Source organism: Amia ocellicauda, unplaced genomic scaffold (genome assembly GCF_036373705.1).
Source record: "Amia ocellicauda isolate fAmiCal2 unplaced genomic scaffold, fAmiCal2.hap1 HAP1_SCAFFOLD_108, whole genome shotgun sequence".
In the NCBI taxonomy this organism is placed as follows: Eukaryota; Metazoa; Chordata; class Actinopteri; order Amiiformes; family Amiidae; genus Amia; species Amia ocellicauda.
In genome coordinates, this window is record NW_027102673.1 from 218625 (window position 1) to 241234 (window position 22610).

Consider the following 22610-nt stretch of genomic DNA (forward strand, 5'->3'; position numbering starts at 1 on the left):
CAAACCAGTGGAAAATCTGTTTGGAAAAGACTCTAATTTCGCGAAACCCCAACTTCCAGGTGCATCGACTGAGTGGAAGTTCTTGGACAAAGCCGAACCGCACTGCCTTTGTTCCAAACCACACGGACCATGTGCCGTGTGCTGTGATCTGAGCCCGAAGACAGAGAGGCCTCTCTGCGACGAAGTTCAGATAAGTTTAACAGTTTGGAGTTCATGATTCATGACATTTGAGAAATCAATTAGAAATGTTATTCTGTGATTCATAACTCTTGAATGTGTAATATCATTTAGTTTTCTTAAATATAAATGTGTGATGCATTAAACTGTTTTGTTGATAATTTTAGAAATAAAATCTGTCAACCCCGAGAAATATCTTCTCATTCCTGTTTAACTGTTTAGTCTGAAATTGACACAAGTCAATAGACGTTAGATTATTGGTGGCCCTGCCTATCCTTGATCATTGAATAATAATCAGTTAAGGGAAATTGTGGTAACAAGTAATGATAGGATCTTTCTCGGCACCTAAACGTAAATGAGACTGATATATATATCACGAGAAGTTACCTGACATAAATACTAACCTGCGTAGTTATTTAATGTCTGACTAACAATACTAACGAGAGACTCACCTTCGTCTTACTAACCGGTATTGTAGTTAATGTGTTTATAACCTTTTTTGTTTAACGATTTGTGTGTTATCATATGCGATCCCATGGTCTTTGATTTGGTCACGGAAGTGATTTGTCTTTGATTTGTTGATCTAGAGTTGAATTTTAATTAGCTTTTCCCTTTTGTATAATTAGTGTAGTGCTACATTTAGTCTTTGGTTTTGAATAAATTTAACAATTTATATCTTTGGAATTGGTGTCTGTGTCCAATTATTACAGAAATTGAGTTCTACAAGATTCCAGGATTCGTGATAAGGTGATACTATAAATTCACTTCTTAAATTGAAATTTATAAGTGTACCTTACGATACAACTGATAGCACTGCAACTCAGTGTAGGTGTGCGTTCAGTCCGTCAAACACAACATTTCAGTTATGAAACGCTTTCTACAGGTGATGTATAAATGTAATATTTTCACACATTTGAATAAGTTTGATTTGATACAAGATTTATGAAGTTGACCAAACAAAATGACATAATATTTTTCAGGGGATAAAAATCTCACGACACAATTGGGTAGTACTCACGGTACACGGGTTGAAAACCACTGAGCCAAGCCACGGTGCTTCTTGGCTTTGCACGGCCACAGAGACTTCCAGAGGAAGACGGTGAGAAGCTTCCCTTTGATAGCTCAGTTGGTAGAGTGGAGGACTGTAGGTTTCAGGCAGCGGGCTTCCTTAGGTCGCTGGTTCAATTCCGGCTCGAAGAAAGGCGTGATTATGGTTTGACATCGGTTTTGGACGAGCTCCCAAATGTCAAGCCATTGGAATTGCATGAGGACAAGGAAAAAACCCCGGAAATTCGGATTTGTTGTGGAGAACTCGCATTGCCCACACATCTCATATGCATGTGACCCTTTTCACCCTGAGCCCAGTTTTCTAAACCGTCCAGAAAGCGGTCTGGAAATATCATGAAGCCAACACATTGTGAAGCACCTCACTGAAGCCCGGGTAGTTCAGCCGGTAGAGCATCAGACTTTTAATCCGAGGGTCCAGGGTTCAAGTCCCTGTTTGGGTGCCTTGTTGACCGAGGGCCATGATGGTAAAATGACAATGAAATCTGCAGTTGCGTCTAGGCGAGGTGTCTAGTCCTCTTTGCTTCTTTCGGCAAATATCCAGCCTGTTGTCTTCCAGAGGCAAGTCAAGCCAGGAACTCTGAGAGATGTTTTTGCCGTTGACGACGTGTCACTTTAGAACAGCACAACATGCATCTCTACTTGACTTGGCACAATCTGTGAGGGTTGGGCCAACACAACGTGTCCACACATTTGCAGGCGTCTTGAAATACTTGGAATGACCTGTGGCCCCATGCCATGCAGAAGTCCACAGCTATGCGTGTCAGCATGCTCTGCTCCTCATCCCCAATGTGCCACTTGTAAGAACTGTGTAAAAAGCGACAGAGAACGTGATCAGCAAAGAAACACAATTCTCCTGAGAACGACAATCATCGTGCCGATCGTAATCTCAGTGCATACCTGGATGCCCAACAAGCCAAGCCAGTGGTTCCCAAGCGTTGTAATGCCACGGCACACTTTGCTGAGACCAAAAACCTTCGCGGCGCACCAACATGAAAAAATAAATAAAAGGATTTACTAGTTATTGTCTCAGCTGAATGGCAACAGGCTGCTAAAACTATTATCACACGCACATTGCATGTTAATGTATGTCAGTAAGGGAGTAATTAAAAGGGCAAATGTGTGAAGTGCAAGGAGTGGCCTTTAGTGGTTAGGTAAAAAAGTACACAGACAAACTAAATAATCCCTTGATACAAATCATTTATTTAGTGCAGACAGACCAAGACCAGCCACAATAAACTATTCGCAGTAAATATAAATTCACAGCAAAATAGGTTCAGTTCAAAATATCCTATAACAAGCTGTATGTAACGAAGTGGTTAAACGTTACAAAGGGCATTACAATTGTTGAAAAACAATAGCACACGGATCAAACATGCTATCCCCGCCATTTTATTCGATTTGATTAGACGTTTCGCGACCGAAATGTTTTGTGTGCGGACTGAACGCACACCTGAGCCGAGCACGATCACAATACATATTCACAATTAATCTAAGCAGTATCATATTGTAACCGTTTCGGTCTGTTATCAACCCTTCCGGATCCAAAACCAGGAGTCAGACACCCTTTTCGGTGGACACGCTGTTGACTTCTCACAAGCACCATCCGCCTTCACAGAGGCAGCGCTAGCAGTGGAAAGAACAAAAACGGAGGGAAAATTCGCTTGCGCCGAACGGGGTCGAGAGATCCGCTGTGACGCAGGAGTGCGAGAGGACTCGACACCACCGAGCACGGGCGCGAGAGGGAGAGATACCCACGGTGTGAGAAACCGCCCGCGACGCAAGCACCAGATGCCCGCAAGGACAATGGGAACCGGCGCGCTACCGAGAAACTGACCAAGATATGGAACGCTTCACGAATTTGCGTGTCATCCTTGCACAGGGGCCATGCAAATCTTCTCTGTATCGTTCCAGTTTTATTATACGTATTGCCGTCGCGAACACAAGGGCTGGGTTAGAGAGCACCCGCCTTTGTACCCAGGTGGGCCGGGGGAGCGAGGCGACTCGCTGTTTGGGGCCGGGAAGCCTGTCCCACTCCCTGCTCGTTGGCGGTGAGGCCGGGGGCCTTCCCTGGAGAGACTCTAGCGCCTCTCTTTCACCAAACGTCCGTACCACCATGGCAGACAGGGACACTTCACCCCATCCCCATGCCGGGCAGAGGCATGCTGGGGGAATGTGCAAATCCGGAGAGGTAATCAATCAACCGTAATCCCAAGTGTCATTGGAAAACGGAGCAGAAATCCACTACAATCCCCGATACGCCGAAGTAGTGGGCAGAGATGCTTCCCCCCTGCCAGCCGCCAGGCGGAGCGGCCGGGGCTGCGCTGGTGAGGTGAGGTGTATCGTATCGTATCGTATCGTATCTTGATGTTCCCTTACAGCCCCCCTCCCCTGAGCCATTAACGATGACTCCATACCTGGTCTGCAATGATTAGCTCACAATGTGGGCTGCAGGACGTGCGTGACCTGTAGATTTCTCCACTGCACCTGTGTAACGTCTTGAACACGTCATTGGTACTAAGCCTTGGTGGGTAATTTGATTCTGAATTGCACCATTATAAAAATCTCTTGTGCCTTGGCAAGTCGCACAGGAAGAGGGCGTCTGCTAAGAAAGAAGTAGTGAGAAATGACAATCGGTCGCCTGCCCCGTTTAGCTTCCGAGATCTGACGAGATCGGGCGCGTTCAGGATGGTGTGGCCAAAAGCAGAGAGGCCTGGCTGCATGATGTCGCTTAAAGGCTGGTGGGTATTGACGGAACTTCCAGCAAAAAAAAAAAAAAAAAAAAAAAAAATGGAGGGAACAATATCAGTGCAGCAAAGGGTGTTGTAAGTAGCGGGGTACGTGTAAAATTCTTCAATTATATCTCCTCCAGACAGAAAGAGAGTATTAAGAGCTACGATGAAGTTACCCAAGTGACGTAAAAAGCTTGCAGCACCTGGTATTTCCAGGAGGTCTCCCATCCAAGTACTGACCAGGCCCTGACCCGTTTAAGTTCCGAGATCTGACGAGACGGGGTGCGTCCAGGACGGTGTAGCCGCAAGCCGAGAGGCCTGGCTGCATGATGTCTCTTTAAGGCAGACGGGTGTTGACGGAACTTCCAGCAAATAAAAAAAGAAAAATGGAGGGAAAAATATCAGTTCAGCAAAGGGTGTTGAAAGTAGCCGGGTACGTGTACATTTCTTCAATTATATCTCCTCCAGACAGAAAGAGAGAATTAAGAGCTACAATGAAGTTACCCAGGAGACATAAAAAGCTTGCAGCACCTGGTATTTCCAGGAGGTCACCCATCCAAGTACTGACCAGGCCCTGCCCCGTTTAGCTTCCGAGATCTGACAAGATCGGTAGCGTTCAGGACGGTGAGGCCGCAAGCCGAGACGCCTGGCTGCATGATGTCTCTTAAAGGCTGGCGGGTATTGACGGAACTTCCAGCAAAAAAAAAAAAAAAAAAAAGAAAAATGGATGGAAAAATATCAGTGCAGCAAAGGGTGTTGAAAGAAGCCGGGTACGTGTACAATTCTTCAATTATATCTCCTCCAGACAGAAAGAGAGAATTAAGAGCTACAATGAAGTTACCCAGGAGACGTAAAAAGCTTGCAGTACCTGGTATTTCCAGGAGGTCTCCCATGCAAGTACTGATCAGGCCCTGCCCCGTTTAGCTTCCGAGATCTGATGAGATCGGGCGTGTTCAGGACGGTGAGGCCGCAAGCCAAGAGGCCAGGCTGCATGATGTCTCTTAATGGCTGGCGGGTATTGACGTAACTTCCAGCAAAAAAAAAAAAAAAATGAAAAATGGAGGGAAAAATATCAGTGCAGCAAAGGGTGTTGACAGTAGCCGGGTACGTGTACAATTCTTCAATTATATCTCCTCCTGACAGAAAGAGAGAATTAAGAACTACGATGAAGTAACCCAGGAGACGTAAAAAGTTTGCAGTACCTGGTATTTCCAGGAGGTCACCCATCCAAATACTGACCAGGCCCTGCCACGATTTGCTTCCAAGATCTCACAAGATTGGGCGCGTTCAGGACAGTGTGGCCGCAAGCAAAGAGGCCAGGCTGCATGATGTCTCTTAAAGGCTGGCGGGTATTGACGGAACTTCCAGCAAAAAAAAAAAGAAAAATAGAGGGAAAAATACCAGTGCAGCAAAGGGTGTTGAAAGTAGCCGGGTACGTGTACAATTCTTCAATTATATCTTCTCCAGACAGAAAGAGAGTATTAAGAGCTACGATGAAGTTTCCCAGGAGACGTAAAAGCTTGCAGCACCAGGTATTTCCAGGAGGTCTCACATTCAAGTACTGACCAGGTCCTGCCCCGTTTAGCTTCCGAGATCTGACGAGATCGGTCGCGTTCAGGATGGTGTGGCCGCAAGCCAAGATGCCTGGCTGCATGATGTCTCTTAAAGGCTGGCGGGTATTGACGGAACTTCCAGCAAAAAAAAAAAGAAAAATAGAGGGAAAAATACCAGTGCAGCAAAGGGTGTTGAAAGTAGCCGGGTACGTGTACAATTCTTCAATTATATCTTCTCCAGACAGAAAGAGAGTATTAAGAGCTACGATGAAGTTCCCCAGGAGACGTAAAAAGCTGGCAGCACCTGGTATTTCCTGGAGATCTCCCATCCAAGTACTGACCAGGTCCTGCCCCGTTTAGTTTCCGAGATCTGACGAGATCGGGCGCGTTCAGGACTGTGTGTCCGCAAGCCGAGAGGCCTGGTTGCATGATGTCTCTTAAAGGCTGGCGGATATTGACGGAACTTCCAGAAAAAAGAAAAAAGAAAAAGAATAATGGAGGAAAAAATATCAGTGCAGCAAAGGGTGTTGAAAGTAGCCGGGTACGTGTACATTTCATCAATTATATCTCCTCCAGACAGAAAGAGAGTATTAAGATCTACGATGAAGTTACCCAGGAGACGTAAAAAGCTTGCAGTACCTGGTATTTCCAGGAGGTCTCCCATCCAAGTACTGATCAGGCGCTGCTCCATTTAGCTTCCGAGATCTGATGAAATCGGGCGCGTTCAGAACGGTGTGGCCGCAAGCCAAGAGGCCTGGCTGCATGATGTCTCTTAAAGGCTGGAGGGTATTGACAGAACTTCCAGCAAAAAAAAAAAAAAAAAGAAAAATACACATACCACGTGGGCAATTCTAGAGCGTCCCCTAGAGTACAAACAGTGTATCGTGCCTACAAAAGTTTTCTTGTTACTAACCTTTGGAATCTGGATTTCTGGACAAAGCTCTCCAATAACTATTACAGAACTTAGTTCTTTTCAGTCTAAGATTCCTCTCACGGGGCACCAATTATGTAGCGTAAGGTACACTTATAAATTTCAATTATAGAAGTGTATTTATAGTATCACCTTATCACGAATCCTGGAATCTTGTAGAACTCAATTTCTGTAATAATTTGACGCAGACACCATTTCCAAAGATATAAATTGTCAAATTTATTCAAAACAAAGACTAAATGTAGCACTACACTAATTATACAAAAGGGAAAAACTAATTAAAATTCAACTCTAGATCAACAAATCAAAGACAAATCACTTCCGTGACCAAATCAAAGACCATGGGATCGCATATGATAACACACAAATCGTTAAACAAAAAAGGTTATAAACACATTGACTACAATACCGGTTAGTAAGACGAAGGTGAGTCTCTCGTTAGTATTATTAGTCACACATTAAATAACTACGCAGGTTAGTATTTATGTCAGGTAACTTCTCATTATATATATATATATATATATATATATATATATATATATATATATATATATCAGTCTCATTTACGTTTAGGTGCCAAGAAAGATCCTATCATTACTTGTTACCACAATTTCCCTTAACTGATTATTATTCAATGATTAAGGATAGGCAGGGCCACCACTAATCTAATGTCTATTAACTTGTGTCAATTTCAGAATAAACAGTAAAACAGGAATGAGAAGATATTTCTCGGCGTTGACAGATTTTATTTCTAAAATTATCAACAAAACAGTTTAATGCAACACACATTTATATTTAAGAAAACTAAATGATATTACACATTCTAGAGTTATGAATCACAGATTAACATTTCTAATTGATTTCTCAAATGTCATGAATCATGAACTCCAAACTGTTAAACTTATGTGAACTTCGTCGCAGATAGGCCTCTCTGGCTTCCGGCTCAGATAACAGCACACGGCACGAGTTCCGTGTGGTTGGAACAAAGGCAGTCCGGTTCGGCTTTGTCCAAGAACTTCCACTCAGTCGATGCACCTGGAAGTTGGGGTTTCGCGAAAGTAGAGTCGTTTCCAAACAGATTTTCCACTGGTTTGAAGGCTCCAAGGTTGTGCACAAAATCTTCTTTGTAAGCTGGGGTTCCACCGTAGTTACTTGAAGATGAAGTCTTTGAGGAAAGCAGGGCCCTGTTTGTTCCAAGGGTCAAGTTTCTTAAGACTCAAATAGCTATTTAAATGACTGACACTTTCGTATTCAGTCGACTTAGTCAATTGTCCAGCTGTAAAACTCCACTGATCAGGTGGGCACAGGCGGGCAGTGCAGTCTGTAAAGTTCTTTATTTAATAAAGTCCTTTAAAAGAATTCTTCGTACGGCTCAATCTCCTTCTCCCAGTTTAACTCTTCTGTTGCCGGCAAAGACTTGGTTGGTTTCTGATTCCGGTTCTGGCAACAGAGCTACAGGTTATGCTGTGGCAGCGAGTTACTGGTTCAGGTGAGAGAGAGAGAGAAAGAAAGGCCGTGTTTGTCCTTTATAGTCTGTCAGATCAATAGGTGATTGGTTCCTGAGTTCTTGAGATTGGATTTCGGTTTCAGCCCCCAGTGTCCTATTGGAGGGGGGCTTGATTTATGACTGATGTCAATCCATGCCATCTTTTGGAAATGCCGGTTGGCCTGGGTTCGTAGCTCTATGTCGGGATTTCAGCTCTCATCCACTTCAAAGAGTTTTTATCACCAACAGGCCCCTTTCTCCAGACATCTCATAGCAGAATAACAAACTATTTGGCCTCTTCTCGGTGCCATCCTCCCCAAAACTGTCACTTTGATGCAAACCAGTTCCAAGCTGATGCGCTAAGGAAATCTGATAACTTTGGGGGGGAGAGGTCTTCTTTAGATCCGTGCTTCAGCTCAGAGCCCAAATACTCTTATCCAAATACACCCAACATAACGCTACACACCACATCCCAAAGATGCTCTATTGGGTTGAGATCTGGTGACTGTGGTTGCCAGTTTAGTACAGTGAACTCATTGTCATGTTCAAGAAACCAATTTGAAATGATTCGACCTTTGTGACATGGTGCATTATCCTGCTGGAAGTAGCCATCAGAGGACGGGTACATGGTGGTCATAAAGGGATGGACATGGTCAGAAACAATGGGCCGTGGCATTTAAACGATGCCCGATTGGCACTAAGGGGCCTAAAGTGTGCCAAGAAAACATCCCCCACACCATTACACCACCACCACCAGCCTGCACAGTGGTAACAAGGCATGATGGATCCATGTTCTCATTCTGTATACACCAAATTCTGACTCTGAAATCGAGACTCATCAGACGTATGTATGTATGTATGCATGTCCAATTGCTTTGACAATACAAATGCACTGAATTGAGAGAGAGAGAGAGAGAGAGGTAGTCCAGACCGCTGCAAAATTCCTGCTGAAGTGATCTGGATCACCACACAATGGCCCAAGGACCACTGCAAACTTGGATTTCAATGTATTTGTGTAATGTGTGTTGCAATAGCACCTACCATGTTCCTTTGTGGTGATCTGGTTAATTCTGATCTGGGAAAACCACAATCCTGCAGGTTTAATAAGTCTCTCTACACATCAGTCCCTGAGTACCTTCAACCAATGGTCATTTTGACCAATTAAGCCCAAGATTTGAGTCAATTAAGTTGTCAAGGACTACCCAGTGAAGACGTGAACTCACGACTAGGTCACACTGTGAGCTCACCAGAGCAGACATTACACTGAGCTCACTGTGAGCTCACTTAGTGCTTTTCCAGCGACATGGTGATGGTGCTGGAGCCGGAGCCGCTGCCCTTACTCGGTGGCTAACCCACCTCTATGTTACAAATGTTCCCTAAACACTTATTTTGCAAGATCAATAAAAATCCTTTAGGAAATTTAAACTTTTACTGACACACATAGTTAATAGCAATGTATTATAACTTTACCAAAAATAATAATCTGTATATCTTTAATTGTTTAGACATTATTAAGATATAATGCATCTTTCACATAGGGAACATTTGTAACATGTTAGGAAAAACAAACAAATGATTTGAAAATATTCATAATTACAGCATACAATTTGTCAGGCTTCATAAGAATGGTATTTATAACATACTCTGTAAAAATCAAGCAAATAGCATTTGTGGTTCACAAGAAAATATATATATATATATATATAATCAAAGCTATCAGACTATAGCAGCCGTTGTATGAAGACACATACGATTATACAGCATTATTTGGCAGCTTCGCAAGACCTAATTTTAAACGTTGTTGGTAAGTTAGATAATTAGTGGGGACCCTCTATTTGCAGTTCTTCCCCTCCATAATTGCTAAAATAAAGTTTTACTGACATTTTATTGACCCTACCACTGCATAGGGCATATCTGTAACATGAACGCTACTGAATGGCACATACATTGAAAACTACAGAGAACTGAGACAAATCCACTTTACACTTCATAAATAATCTTAAAACGTTTCCAACCAAGGCAACACCCACTTGAAATACATTAATTCTCATTTTTGGTAAACAAAAAGAGAGATTGTTACATATGTTCCCTATGATGCATCTACAGAGAGAGAGAGACAGACAGACACTAACACTCTCTCTCTCTCTCTCTCTCAGCTGGGAGTGTGTGGGAGGGGTCTGCAGTGAGCGGGAGTGCTGCTGAGAGCTCTGTCCTTTGGCTGCGTTTTTTTGTTGCTTTACTTTTTTCAGTTTGTTTATTTTGTCTTCTGTTTTCAGTGCTTTTCTTATTGTGGGGGAACAGGGGAGGGGAGGGGGGAGTACCGGTAGTTCTTCCCGGGTCGGGGGGTCGGACCCCCTGAATGCGTCTTTGATAAGAAAAACTGACCCGACGCCATGGAGTCAAGATCGCTCCGGTGCAGTTCTGCCCCCTAGAGCAGTGTGTGTTAGCGGTTGGGGAGGTAGCAGGGTGTGAAAATATCAAGTCTGCTGCCATTGTTATCTTCTTAAAAACCACTGATCTGCTCAATCAGCTAGTGGCTAATGGCACAGTGTTAGACGACACTTTCACCCCGGTGTTGCCGCTCGCTGCTCCTGCCCGGAAGGTAACGCTGTCTAACGTCCCTCTGTTCATCCGCACCGGCTCGGGCAGCTGATGTCCGGCATTAAGAGGGTCCCGCTGGGCTGCAAAGCCCCGCAACTGAAACACGTCGTGTCCTTCCGAAGGCAGCTGTATATGATCCTCAATAACATCAATGAGGATCTTAATGTCTCCGAAGTTGGATCTCTCTTTCTGCCACCACCACGAAGATTGCTCTTTAGTAATGTTGGAAAGTCAAAGACAGCAACCGTCAGGGTTCTTGCATATGACGTATTCGTGCTGCACCTCTCTGCAAGGATCCAGGACAGTTTGTCAATGTAAACTCCAGTGCCTGGGAATATTTCCACCTAAAAGACAATGGTAAATAAAAAACAAGTTTATCCCCAAACTATTCTTATATTATGTTAAGTGGAATACTCAGACATTATCAGTGAGGCTGTGATTTTGTTACAGAAATGTGTTATTAAAGACCACAGTATGTCTCAATTCTAAGTTTATTAATTTACAGACATAATAAAGTCAGTGAATCTGTGACACCCATAATTCAATTACATTCTTATTATCAACTATAACTATGAATATACCTGATAATGTAGCATCATTAGATTGTTTACAACCAATATTTGTTTTCAATATATATATTTTTACCTTGTCTTTGTAATATTGTAGACCAAGAGTGTTACACCTGTTTTGGTGATTCTTTGTCAGATTCAGAACAATTTGCTGTGGGGCTGTCAGAACCACTTGATGGTGACACACTTTTGTCTTCATTGCTGATAAATGTGGCTTTTGTTACAATTTTTTTCAGATTGTCCAAAATTGATTGATAATCATTTCTAGTAATATATTTAATACAAAGTGAAAACAAAACCATCAATGCCTGCAATTATACTTGAGAGACTTGCTCTATGTTATTGGCAAACTGACCTTTTTGTGGGTCATTAACATTAGCTACGAAAAAAATAAAAAAGATAAAATACAACAATTACCAGGTCTAATGTAATGCATATAGTCATTAATGTAGGATTATGAAGTTATGTTGAAAAACTTTATTTAATAATCAGTATTATTAAACTATTAGACAGTGCACATTACGAGTCTGTATTGTGGTTCTAGATTACTTCAGTATGATCAACTATAATACATTACTCTGGAATCTAAATTACTTAAGAATAACATTTATCAAGGTAAGGAATTATTTGCTATAAATAAAAAAACTTACCATCAACCATACGGTTTCGAAGACATTGGTTTTCATTTTTAAGTCTTGTGTTTTCCTTTTCGAGCTGCTTAACTTTTTGCTGTAGCTCAACTTCACTGGACTCTTTAAATGTCTGTAGAATGTGATGGGATCTAATTCTTGAAGCTCCATCGGTTTTCTTTCTTATTTTGTGCTGTATTCAGAGAGAAAAAGAGTTTAAAATGATTATATATATATATATATATATATATATATATATATATATATATATATATATATGAAAATGATTAAAAAAAAACAATCCTGCAATACATTTATTTAATATTTGCAGTAATTATCTCACCGGTAACTGTGGTTCATCAAGGTCACTATCATCTGAAATTTGAAGTTTTTTGTTTGTTTTAGGTACTCTCTTCATTTTAGGAGAGGGCATTTTTGTTAGGTCATTAAGTTTTCTTCTTAGTTCACCTTCTTTTCCTAAAATAAAAATAAAATAAATAAAACCCTGCATTATGTCCACAGATATTTGGGGATTATATTTATTTGTCATAAAAATACTGTGCTTTGACCATACAAATTAAGATGAACAGCCAACACTGAATCAAAACTGAAGTTAAATTATATCTGGTTTAATTTATTTTGTGATTTGGGGGATTTTATTGTAAAGCACAACACACAATAAATCGTTCTTACAAATGCCAGTCAAGTATGACGAGTTTTTAGTGCCCTCACCACCACCTACCATGTTATAAGAGTATGTTAGAAGTACAACACATTAATAACTTAAACATTCATTTCAAATATACTGTGATTGTATATATCAAATAGCATGTAAAGACTTTAATGTTTTTTTTTTTTAAATAAACATTTTTACCAGTCATAATGATCTGCGCTTCATGGACAGGCCATCCACCTTTTGGAGGTTTGTTCATGTCTCTCCACTCTGCTCTGAAGTTTCGAGTCGTCTCTTCGTCATCATCAGCAATGCTGAATAAATCAAAATTGCGAAAGCAAGCAGTGGGAATCACGCTGTAAGAGTCTTTGTCGACCCCGCTTTCCCACTTCACCAACGCGTGCATCACCGCCATACTACCTTCACCTTCTCATCCGTTTTTTCTGCGCGTTTTTCCCCCGACAAGTCACGGCACAAAAAACAGTCCCGCTCTGCATTCTGGTACTTGGCGTTCTTAATAACACCAACAGGGTGTAATCGCATAGACCACTCGAGTATAAAGTACTACATATCCCATCAGTTACAGTTTTTTTTCATCTTCTGAAACTGCAATTTAGCACTTTCAACTGTTTCTTAGTGATTCCTAGAATTACTAACCGGTATTGTAGTCAATGTGTTTATAACCTTTTTTGTTTAACGATTTGTGTGTTATCCTATGTGATCCCATGGTCTTTGATTTGGTCACGGAAGTGATTTGTCTTTGATTTGTTGATCTAGAGTTGAATTTTAATTAGTTTTTCCCTTTTGTATAATTAGTGTAGTGCTACATTTAGTCTTTGTTTTTAAATAAATTTGACAATTTATATCTTTGGAATTGGTGTCTGCGTCCAATTATTACAGAAATTGAGTTCTAAAAGACTCCAGGATTCGTGATAAGGTGATACTATGAATTCACTTCTTTAATTGAAATTTATAAGTGTACCTTACGCTACATATATATATATGTATGTATGTATGTCCAATTGCTTTGACAATACAAATGAATTGAATTGAGAGAGAGACAGACAGACAGACAGACTGACAAACAGAAAAACAGACAGACACAGATACACACACACACACACACACACACAGAGCCAGCCAGCCAGCCAGCTCAGCGATGACATCACGAGCCTCTCTCAGCTGACTGCTATGACATCACAGAGCATGTACATTCCGTTGCTTGCCGTCTGTCAACCACTCAGTCACTGCCAGCCAGACTGGCTGGCTGGCTGGATGGGGGGGCTGCTTGCTGCTGCTGCGTACCTTAGCAAGCTTATTTGCTTGACCGGCCTTCCTCCTCCGCCCACATGCCCACCTATGCCCGATCTGCTGTTCACCTGGATCACAGCTCCGCCCCAACAAGGCAGAGCCTCCCAAAAATGGTACAAACTCACCCACGATCCCCTCCACGGAAAGCTTTAGCAAAAGGCAAAAGCGTTATACGTAATGAAGAGGAACCCGAGTCCAAGACGCATCCGACCAGCCATACATATTTGTGTGTATTAAAGATCACATTTTCTTACATTTAGTTTTTCTGTACTTTATTACATCTTATTGTGATTTATAAATGTATTGTTTCTTTTCCATATGTATGTATGTATGTATGTGTGTGTGTGTGTGTCTGTCTCTGTGTGAAAGTTAGTGTGTGTGTCTGTACGTGTGTGTGCCTGTCTCTGTGTGAAAGTGAGTGTGTGTGTGTGTATGTCTCTCTGTGAAAGTGTGTGTGTGTGGGGGTGTGACAGTGTGTGTGAGTGTCTGTCTGTCTGTCTGTCTTGTTGTCTGTCATATAACTCGCACATCTGTGAGGGCACCATTTTTGCAGAAGAGATGTACACATTTTGGAGCAACATATGCTGCCATCCAGACCTCATCTTTTCCAGTGACGTCCCTGCATTTTCAAAAAGATCACATTTTATTACATTTTGTTTATCTGTACTTTATTACATCTTATTGTGATTTATACTTGTAATGTTTCTTTTCCATATATATGTATGTACAGTGGGGGAAAAAAGTATTTGATCCCCTGCTGATTTTGTACGTTTGCCCACTGACAAAGAAATGATCAGTCTATAATTTTAATGGTAGGTGTATTTTAGCAGTGAGAGACAGAATAACAACAAGAAAATCCAGAAAAATGCATTTCAAAAAAGTTATAAATTGATTTGCATGTTAATGAGGGAAATAAGTATTTGACCCATTTTCAATGCCCTGGCTTAGGGAAGGAGGTTCTCACCCATGATTTGACGGTACATGGCCCCGTCCATCGTCCCTTTGATGCGGTGCAGTTGTCCTGTCCCCTTAGCAGACAAACAGCCCCAAAGCATAATGTTTCCACCTCCATGTTTGATGGTGGGAATGGTGTTCTTGGGGTCATTCCTCCTCCTCCAAACACGGCGAGTTGAGTTGATGGCAAAGAGCTTGATTTTGGTCTCATCTGAGACCACTTTCACCCAGTTCTCCTCTGAATCATTCAGATGTTCATTGGCAAACTTCAGACGGGCCTGTATATGTGCTTTCTTGAGCAGGGGGACCTTGCGGGCGCTGCAGGATTTCAGTCCTTCATGGCATAGTGTGTTACCAATTGTTTTCTTGGTGACTATGGTCCCAGCTCCCTTGAGATCATTAACAAGATCCTCCCATGTAGTTCTGGGCTGATTCCTCACCGTTCTCATGATCATTGAAACTCCACGAGGTGAGATCTTGCATGGAGCCCCAGACTGAGGGAGACTGACAGTTATTTTGTGTTTCTTCCATTTGCGAATAATCGCACCAACTGTTGTCACCTTCTCACCAAGCTGCTTGGTGATGGTCTTGTAGCCCATTCCAGCCTTGTGTAGGTCTACAATCTTGTCCCTGACATCCTTGGACAGCTCTTTGGTCTTGGCCATGGTGGAGAGTTTGGAATCTGATTGATTGATTGCTTCTGTGGACAGGTGTCTTTTATACAGGTAACGAGCTGAGATTAGGAGCACTTCAACAGAGTATGAAAGACACCTGGGAGCCAGAAATCTTGCTGATTGATAGGGGATCAAATACTTATTTCCTTCATTAACATGCAAATCAATTTATAACTTTTTTGAAATGCATTTTTCTGGATTTTTTGGCTGTTATTCTGTCTCTCACTGTTAAAATACACCTACCATTAAAATTATAGACTGATCATTTCTTTGTCAGTGGGCAAACGTACAAAATCAGCAGGGGATCAAATACTTTTTTCCCCCACTGTACATACATATATATGGAAAAGAAACATTACAAGTATAAATCACAATAAGATGTAATAAAGTACAGATAATCAAAATGTAATAAAATGTGATCTTTTTGAAAATGCAGGGACGTCACTGGAAAAGATGAGGTCTGGATGGCAGCATATGTTGCTCCAAAATGTGTACATCTCTTCTGCAAAAATGGTGCCCTCACAGATGTGCGAGTTATATGACAGACAAACAGACAGACAGACAGACAGACACTCACACACACTGTCACACCCCCACACACACACACTTTCACAGAGAGACATACACACACACACACTCACTTTCACACAGAGACAGGCACACACACGTACAGACACACACACTAACTTTCACACAGAGACAGACACACACACACACACACATACATACAGGATAACGCCAAACCACATTCTGCCCAGATTTCAAGCGCATGGTTGCATAGGCAGAGAGTGCGGGTGCTAGCATGGCCTGCCTGCAGTCCTGACCTGTCTCCAAATTGAGAATGTGTGGCGCACTAGTGCAAATTAAGACAACGAAGGCCCTGTGCAGTTGCGCAGCTGAGGAAATGCATAATGGATGAATGGGGGAAAATCCCGCTTGCTAAACTTAACCAAGTGGTGTCTTCAGTGCCCAAGTGCTTAATAAGTGTTATTAAAAGAAAAGGTGATGTTACATAGTGGTAAACAGTCGACTGTCCCAACTTTCTTGGTTTCTTTTCACTGCTAATGAGATGCTGTAGAGTGAGTTAGTTATATTGCTTTCAGGAGCTCTAATCGTATTGATGAGTTCATGCAGCATTTTTAATTGAATTTCAAAAAGAAATCCTTGCTGTCTGGCCTGTGTGTATGAGATGTACTCTGTCAATCTTTGGCTAACAACTGAAACATTGGTAGAACAGAAATGGCAACATAAAAAAGAAAAGTACATTTTAAAAGAGCACATTAAATAGGATGAATATACAGTTTTTTACAATCACTTTGTCACTAATTTCAGAACCTTGATGTCATTTTTCAAAACTCTAGACACAAAACTCAAAACGGTCATCACTTGTAACACAGGCTGTCCAATGTTCAAGACATTGCATTGTGCATTCATATCTTTAAAGAAACCTTGCACTTGCAGACTTGTTGGTTCAAATAACTCATTTATCATGAAATACCATAGTAACATAGTAAAACAGAAGATACCGATAGTTTCACTGTGTAGTTGTTCGTACAATCATTAAATATTGTAGTACAAAATATGTGATACATGTTTCATTATGGTACTACACATAAATACATCACTGTAAAAGGACTAGTAGAGAGAATACTACAGACACAGTGGAATCATTGAACAAAATCTGAAATACAATACAATACAATACAATCAAATCACACCATAGGTTTCTTTGAATCCATGCAACAATAATTAGCTACAAAAAAGAACAAAACTACAGTAAAATGTCAACTGCAGTGTTCCTCACCTGGCTTAGTGTAAAAAGCAAAACAAAGGATTGATTACCGTACTTCTAAATTTCCATCAGCCCTGTGTTCAGGTTCAGGTTCTCACAACCATTTTTCACAAGAGGCATCTTGAAACTGAACATACCTGAACATATTCAGTCATCAGCTGCTTCACTCTGTCTGCATTTCTTTCAAAAGGCACACTATACTCTGTGCTACACATTGGTATGCAGTATACAGTCATTTGACAATTGAGAGTAGCCTAATGTTTTGTGCATGCTGAAGACTTGCCGCTTCTCAGTACGGAAATTTCTGATGATTGAGGCCACAGTTGATCCTGAGTTGATTCTGAGGTTTGATTGAATCATTGTAGCTGCCTCAGTCATGGTCATGCCATGATTTACAACATGCTCTACAACTATTTCTCGGATTTCACTGGACACTATTTGCTGTTGCTGCCGCTGTCTGGTCCGTGGCCTTGTCCTCTACCACGTTCCCCCAACACCTCTCAAATGAGGCCCATGGCTGCCTCTCTGGTGAGCCCTAAGCCCTCCTCTATGACGAGGCCCATGACCACCTCTCAGAAGGGGTGCATGTCCCCTTCCATTCCTTTGACCACCACGTCTTCCTCCTCCCACTGCTTTACCTCTATTGTGACCTGGATGACCTGCCGGCTCCATGTTATCACTGTGTTGCTGGGGTGGATAGCACTCATTTCACTCGATACTCGTACCACAATGTGAAATCAATCATCAATAACCAGTTGGCAGTATTGGAAAAGCAATTACAAGGGCCTGCATACATACAGTAATGTCAAATCTGATGTGGAAGAACAATCATCTTCAACCAGGTTGGAGCGTTAGTTGCAATGCCTTTAATACACGCAGCGTGGAGAGGAACAGTGACTCAAGAAGATCCCAAAGTCACTCTGCCTTCATTTTAACAGTCAGAGCTTTTATACACAAAAATCAAAGAGCTGGTTATAATCAGAAAGTCATTACTATGTTATCTTAAAAGTTAGCTAAGCAGAATTTATATCATTATAGGACAGAGTTCATAGATCAACACATGGATTAGGGAGCAGGCACTTCAATCATACTGTTTGACATTGTCTCCAAGATTCTCATCGTAAATAAAAAACAGAAATCAAACTACCTTCTGGCCTGACCTTCTAGCTTGACCTTATCTTTCTTAAGTATACAAGAAAGAAAAACAGGTATTAGAGAAAGAATTTCCAACTTTCCTTCCACACTGAAAACATGGTGTGGAAAAGTGCTACATGATGATGAATGATGATGAAATATTACATCCATAGATAATGTAGTCCAACTGGTTCATGCTCCTCGGTTATTGGTGTCAATGGATCTCATTATCCTGAAACTTTCATTATCGAAACATGGAATACTCTTCGTCAGTTTCCATAAAACTATGAATTAAGAGTAATGCAACAGTCACTTATCATTTTGAGCAGCTGTATCAATTGATAGTTAGATCTTTGTAATGAAATGAATAGACAGTGATCTCAGATGTAATGTGTGAATTGCATTTTGAAATGGTAATTCTTTGATGTTAAGTTGTGTCATTTTAGTTCAATGAACAAATGATCTGAGGTTGATGTGTATTGTATCCAAGCAATTGAAAAATGTGCATTTTGATCATTGGGTGTGAGTTTTGTGTCTAGAGTTTTGAAAAATGACATCAAGGTTCTGAAATGAGTGCCAAAGTGATTGTAAAAAAGTGTAATATCAGGGGACAGTGGCTATTACTGATCTGGCCTTCCATGGCCTCTGTATTAATGTAACAGGTCACATTGTATGTGTACACTGATACTTGATAGTATAATATAGTACAAGTAAAAAACATACATAGGTATCATAGAAGTATTTTGCAGAAATGATTAAGGATACTTATCAAAATGGAGAGGAAATGCTAAATCCAGTCTCCCCAGGCTGAGCTTCTATTGCTACACCTGCTAAGTGGCTGCTGGCCCCACTATATGGATAGAGCCACACCAAGTACAAGAGTCTCCCCGTTGCTATTTATATCTCCCTATCCAGTCTTCTATACGTGTCAGGGTGGGGTGCCTATTCCCCTGTGTGTGTGTGAAAGTGTGTCTGTGTGTGTGTCTGTAAGTGTGTGTGTCTGTCTGTGATAGTGTGTGTGTGTGTCTGTCTGTCTGTCTGTCTGTCTGTCTGTGAAAGTGTGTGTGTGTGTGTGTGTGTGTGAAAGTGTGTGTGAGTGTTTGTCTGTCTGTCTGTCATGTAACTTGCACATCTGTTAGGGCACCATTAATGCAGAGATGTACACATATTGTTTATTTTCCATATATATGTATGTATGTATGTATGCATGTCCAATTGCTTTGACAATACAAATGCACTGAATTGAGACAGAGAGAGAGAGAGAGAGAGAGAGAGAGAGAGAGAGAGAGAGACAGAGAGAGAGAGGTGCTAAGGCACATTTGTAACATAAATTAGGGAACATTTGAAACATGCTTAGGGAACATTCATAAGAACATAAGAACATAAGAACATAAGAAAGTTTACAAACGAGAGGAGGCCATTCGACCCATCATGCTCGTTTGGTGTCCATTAATATCTAAGTGATCCATGGATCCTATCCAGTCTATTTTTAAATGTTCCCAAACTTTCAGCTTCTACCACTTTCCATCTTGAATGCCTTGAAGCCCAATTTCCATTTGTTCTCCCCTGGTGTGTGTGTCCCTGCTGATCTGGAAAAGCTCCTCTGGTTTGAGGAACCTTTCATGATTTTGAAGACTTGGATCAAGTCCCCACGTAATCTCCTCTGTTCCAGGGTGAAAAGGTTCAGTTCCCTCAGTCTCTCCGAGTAGGACTTTCCCTTCAGATCTGGAATAAGTCTGGTTGCTCTCCTCTGAACTGCCTCTAAAGCAGCAATATCCTTCTTGAAGTGTGGTGCCCAGAACTGTACACAGTATTCCAGATGAGGTTTAACTAGCGCATTGTACAGTCTTAACATTACTTCCCTTGTTTTAAATTCTACACTTTTGACGATATACCCTAGCATTCTGTATGCCTTTTGTATTGCTTCCCCACATTGTTTGGATGGAGAAAGTGAATCCACATAGATTCCTAGGTCTTTCTCATGCATTACTTCATCTAGATCTGTACCTCCCATAGTGTAATTATAGTGGACATTTTTGTTTCCTGCATGTATTACCTTGCACTTGTCCACATTGAATTTCATTTGCGAGGTGTCAGCCCACAACTGAATTTATCTAAGTTCCTCTGAATAGCATGTGCTGCCAAGATTGTATCTGCTGAGCCACCTATTTTAGTATCATCTGCAAATTTGACAAGGTTGCTAAGTATCCCAGAGTCCAGATCATTAATATAGATTAGAAAAAGCAAAGGCCCTAGTACTGATCCCTGTGGAACTCCACTAACAACCTCACTCCAGTTAGAAGTGACTCCTCTAATCTGTTTCCTATACATCAACCAGTTCATAATCCATCTACTTACATTACCCTGAATGCCTACAGCTTCCAATTTGAGGATCAGTCTTTGGTGTGGAACCTTATCAAAAGCTTTTTGGAAATCTAAGTATATCATATCATATGCTTTCACGTGATCTACAGCTGCAGTTGCATGTTCAAAAAAATTTATTAAGTAAGTAAGACATGATCTGCCTCGTCTAAACCCAAGTTGACTATCTCCAAGAATATGGTTTTCATTGAGATGCTCCTCTTATTTTCTGTCTAATCATTTTTTCCAACATTTTACAGGTGATGCAGGTGAGACTGATTGGTCTGTAATTTCCTGGCTCAGTTTTGTCCCCTTTCTTGTGGATTGGTATGAAATTTGCTGTCTTCCAGTCAGTGGGAACATCCCCTGTTCTAAGTGTCATTTGGAATAATCGAGTTAGCAGCCTATACATAATTTCCCTCATTTCTTTAAGTACTGTTGGAAATATCCCATCTGGCCCAGGTGATTTGTTTGATTTTAATTCTGCTAGTCCCTTTAGTACCTCCTCCTCATTTATCCTGATCTCTCTTAGGGTTTGACTGGATTGATTGTCAACCTGTGGCATGTCATCTGTTTCTTCTTTTCTAAAAACCTCTGTGAAATACTCATTTAGAATATTTGACACATCTTGTTCGTTTTCCAAGATACCTCCATTTTTGCTCTTTATCTGTTTCACCTCCTCCTTAATTGACCGCTTGCTGTTGTAATTTTGAAAAAAGCTCATTGCATTGGTTGTAGCTCCAAGAGCTATGTTTCTTTCTATTTCCCTCTTTGCTTTCCTGATCCCTTTCTTAAGATCTCTTTGCAGCTCAACATATTCTATGTATTTTGTTTCATCACCATCCCTTTTGTATGTGCTATACAACATTTTCTTCCTCTTTATATTTTTTTGCATGCCTCTGGTTTGTATGTATGTATGTATGTATGTATGTATGTATGTGTGGAAGGAAAGTTAGAATTTCTTTTCTCACAACTGTTTTTCTTTCTTGTATACTTAAGAAAGATAAGGTCAAGCTAGAAGGTCAGGAGGCCATAAGGTAGTTTGATTTCTCTTTGTTATTTACAATGAGAACCTTGGAGACAATGTCAAACAGAATGACCTACGTGCCTGTTCCCTAATACCATGTGTAGACCTATGAACTCTGTTCTATAATGATATATGTTCTGCTTAGTTAGCCTTTAAGATAACATAGTAATGACTTTCTAGCATGTATGTATGTATGTATATATATATATATATATATATATATATATATATGTATGAATGTATGTATGTCCAATTGCTTTGACAATACAAATGAATAGAATTGAGAGGGAGAGAGAGAGAGAGACAAACAGACAGACTGACAAACAGAAAAACAGACAGACACAGACACACACACACACACACACACAGAGCCAGCCAGCCAGCCAGCTCAGCGATGACATCACGAGCCTCTCTCAGCTGACTTCTATGACATCACAGAGCACGTACATTCCATTGCTTGCCGTCTGTCAACCACCCAGTCACTGCCAGCCAGACTGGCTGGCTGGCTGGATGGGGGGGCTGCTTGCTGCTTCTGCGTACCTTAGCAAGCTTATTTGCTTGACCGGCCTTCCTACTCCTCTGCCCACATGCCCACCTATGCCCGATCTGCTGTTCACCTGGATCACAGCTCCGCCCCAACAAGGCAGATCCTCCCAAAAATGGTACAAACTGATTCACGTTCCCCTCCACGGAAAACTTTAGCCCAAAATAAGGGACACATTCTGTAACAACATAATGGATGCCCACCCAACCTGTGACAAAACTGAGAAAAAAGAAAAACGCTCAGTCCTCCTGGGGTAGGGACACACAGCCACCCTGGCTGCCCAATATGTCAGCGCCTACCACAGCCTGAGGGACACAGTGACACACGAGCACCGACTGTAAATATAATGTAAATACTCGTTTGTAATGCATGTCGTTGTATTTCAAAAAAGGAATCT

The 22610-nt window shown here is 41.3% G+C and overlaps 4 non-coding genes and 7 pseudogenes across 4 annotated transcripts; 2 read left to right on the forward strand and 9 right to left on the reverse strand.

Annotated features, from left to right (window-relative positions):
* Positions 1 to 1288: 1288 nt before the first annotated feature.
* On the forward strand, positions 1289 to 1377 carry trnay-gua (transfer RNA tyrosine (anticodon GUA)). Its single transcript is given in 2 exon segments — positions 1289 to 1325; positions 1342 to 1377. It is a non-coding gene; the product is annotated as a tRNA-Tyr (tRNA).
* A 235-nt stretch (positions 1378 to 1612) lies between these two features.
* trnak-uuu (transfer RNA lysine (anticodon UUU)) lies at positions 1613 to 1685 on the forward strand. The gene has a single exon. It is a non-coding gene; the product is annotated as a tRNA-Lys (tRNA).
* A 1394-nt stretch (positions 1686 to 3079) lies between these two features.
* Positions 3080 to 3186, reverse strand: LOC136720703 (U6 spliceosomal RNA). Its single transcript, XR_010805611.1, has one exon. It is a non-coding gene; the product is annotated as a U6 spliceosomal RNA (small nuclear RNA).
* A 979-nt stretch (positions 3187 to 4165) lies between these two features.
* On the reverse strand, positions 4166 to 4284 carry LOC136720694 (uncharacterized; annotated as a pseudogene).
* Positions 4285 to 4493: 209 nt separating this feature from the next.
* Positions 4494 to 4612, reverse strand: LOC136720706 (uncharacterized; annotated as a pseudogene).
* Positions 4613 to 4830: 218 nt separating this feature from the next.
* LOC136720688 (uncharacterized) lies at positions 4831 to 4949 on the reverse strand (annotated as a pseudogene).
* Positions 4950 to 5164: 215 nt separating this feature from the next.
* Positions 5165 to 5283, reverse strand: LOC136720696 (uncharacterized; annotated as a pseudogene).
* Positions 5284 to 5491: 208 nt separating this feature from the next.
* Positions 5492 to 5610, reverse strand: LOC136720689 (uncharacterized; annotated as a pseudogene).
* A 209-nt stretch (positions 5611 to 5819) lies between these two features.
* LOC136720698 (uncharacterized) lies at positions 5820 to 5938 on the reverse strand (annotated as a pseudogene).
* Positions 5939 to 6154: 216 nt separating this feature from the next.
* Positions 6155 to 6273, reverse strand: LOC136720692 (uncharacterized; annotated as a pseudogene).
* Positions 6274 to 13809: 7536 nt separating this feature from the next.
* Positions 13810 to 13924, reverse strand: LOC136720701 (U5 spliceosomal RNA). The gene has a single exon (XR_010805609.1). It is a non-coding gene; the product is annotated as a U5 spliceosomal RNA (small nuclear RNA).
* Positions 13925 to 22610: the final 8686 nt, after the last annotated feature.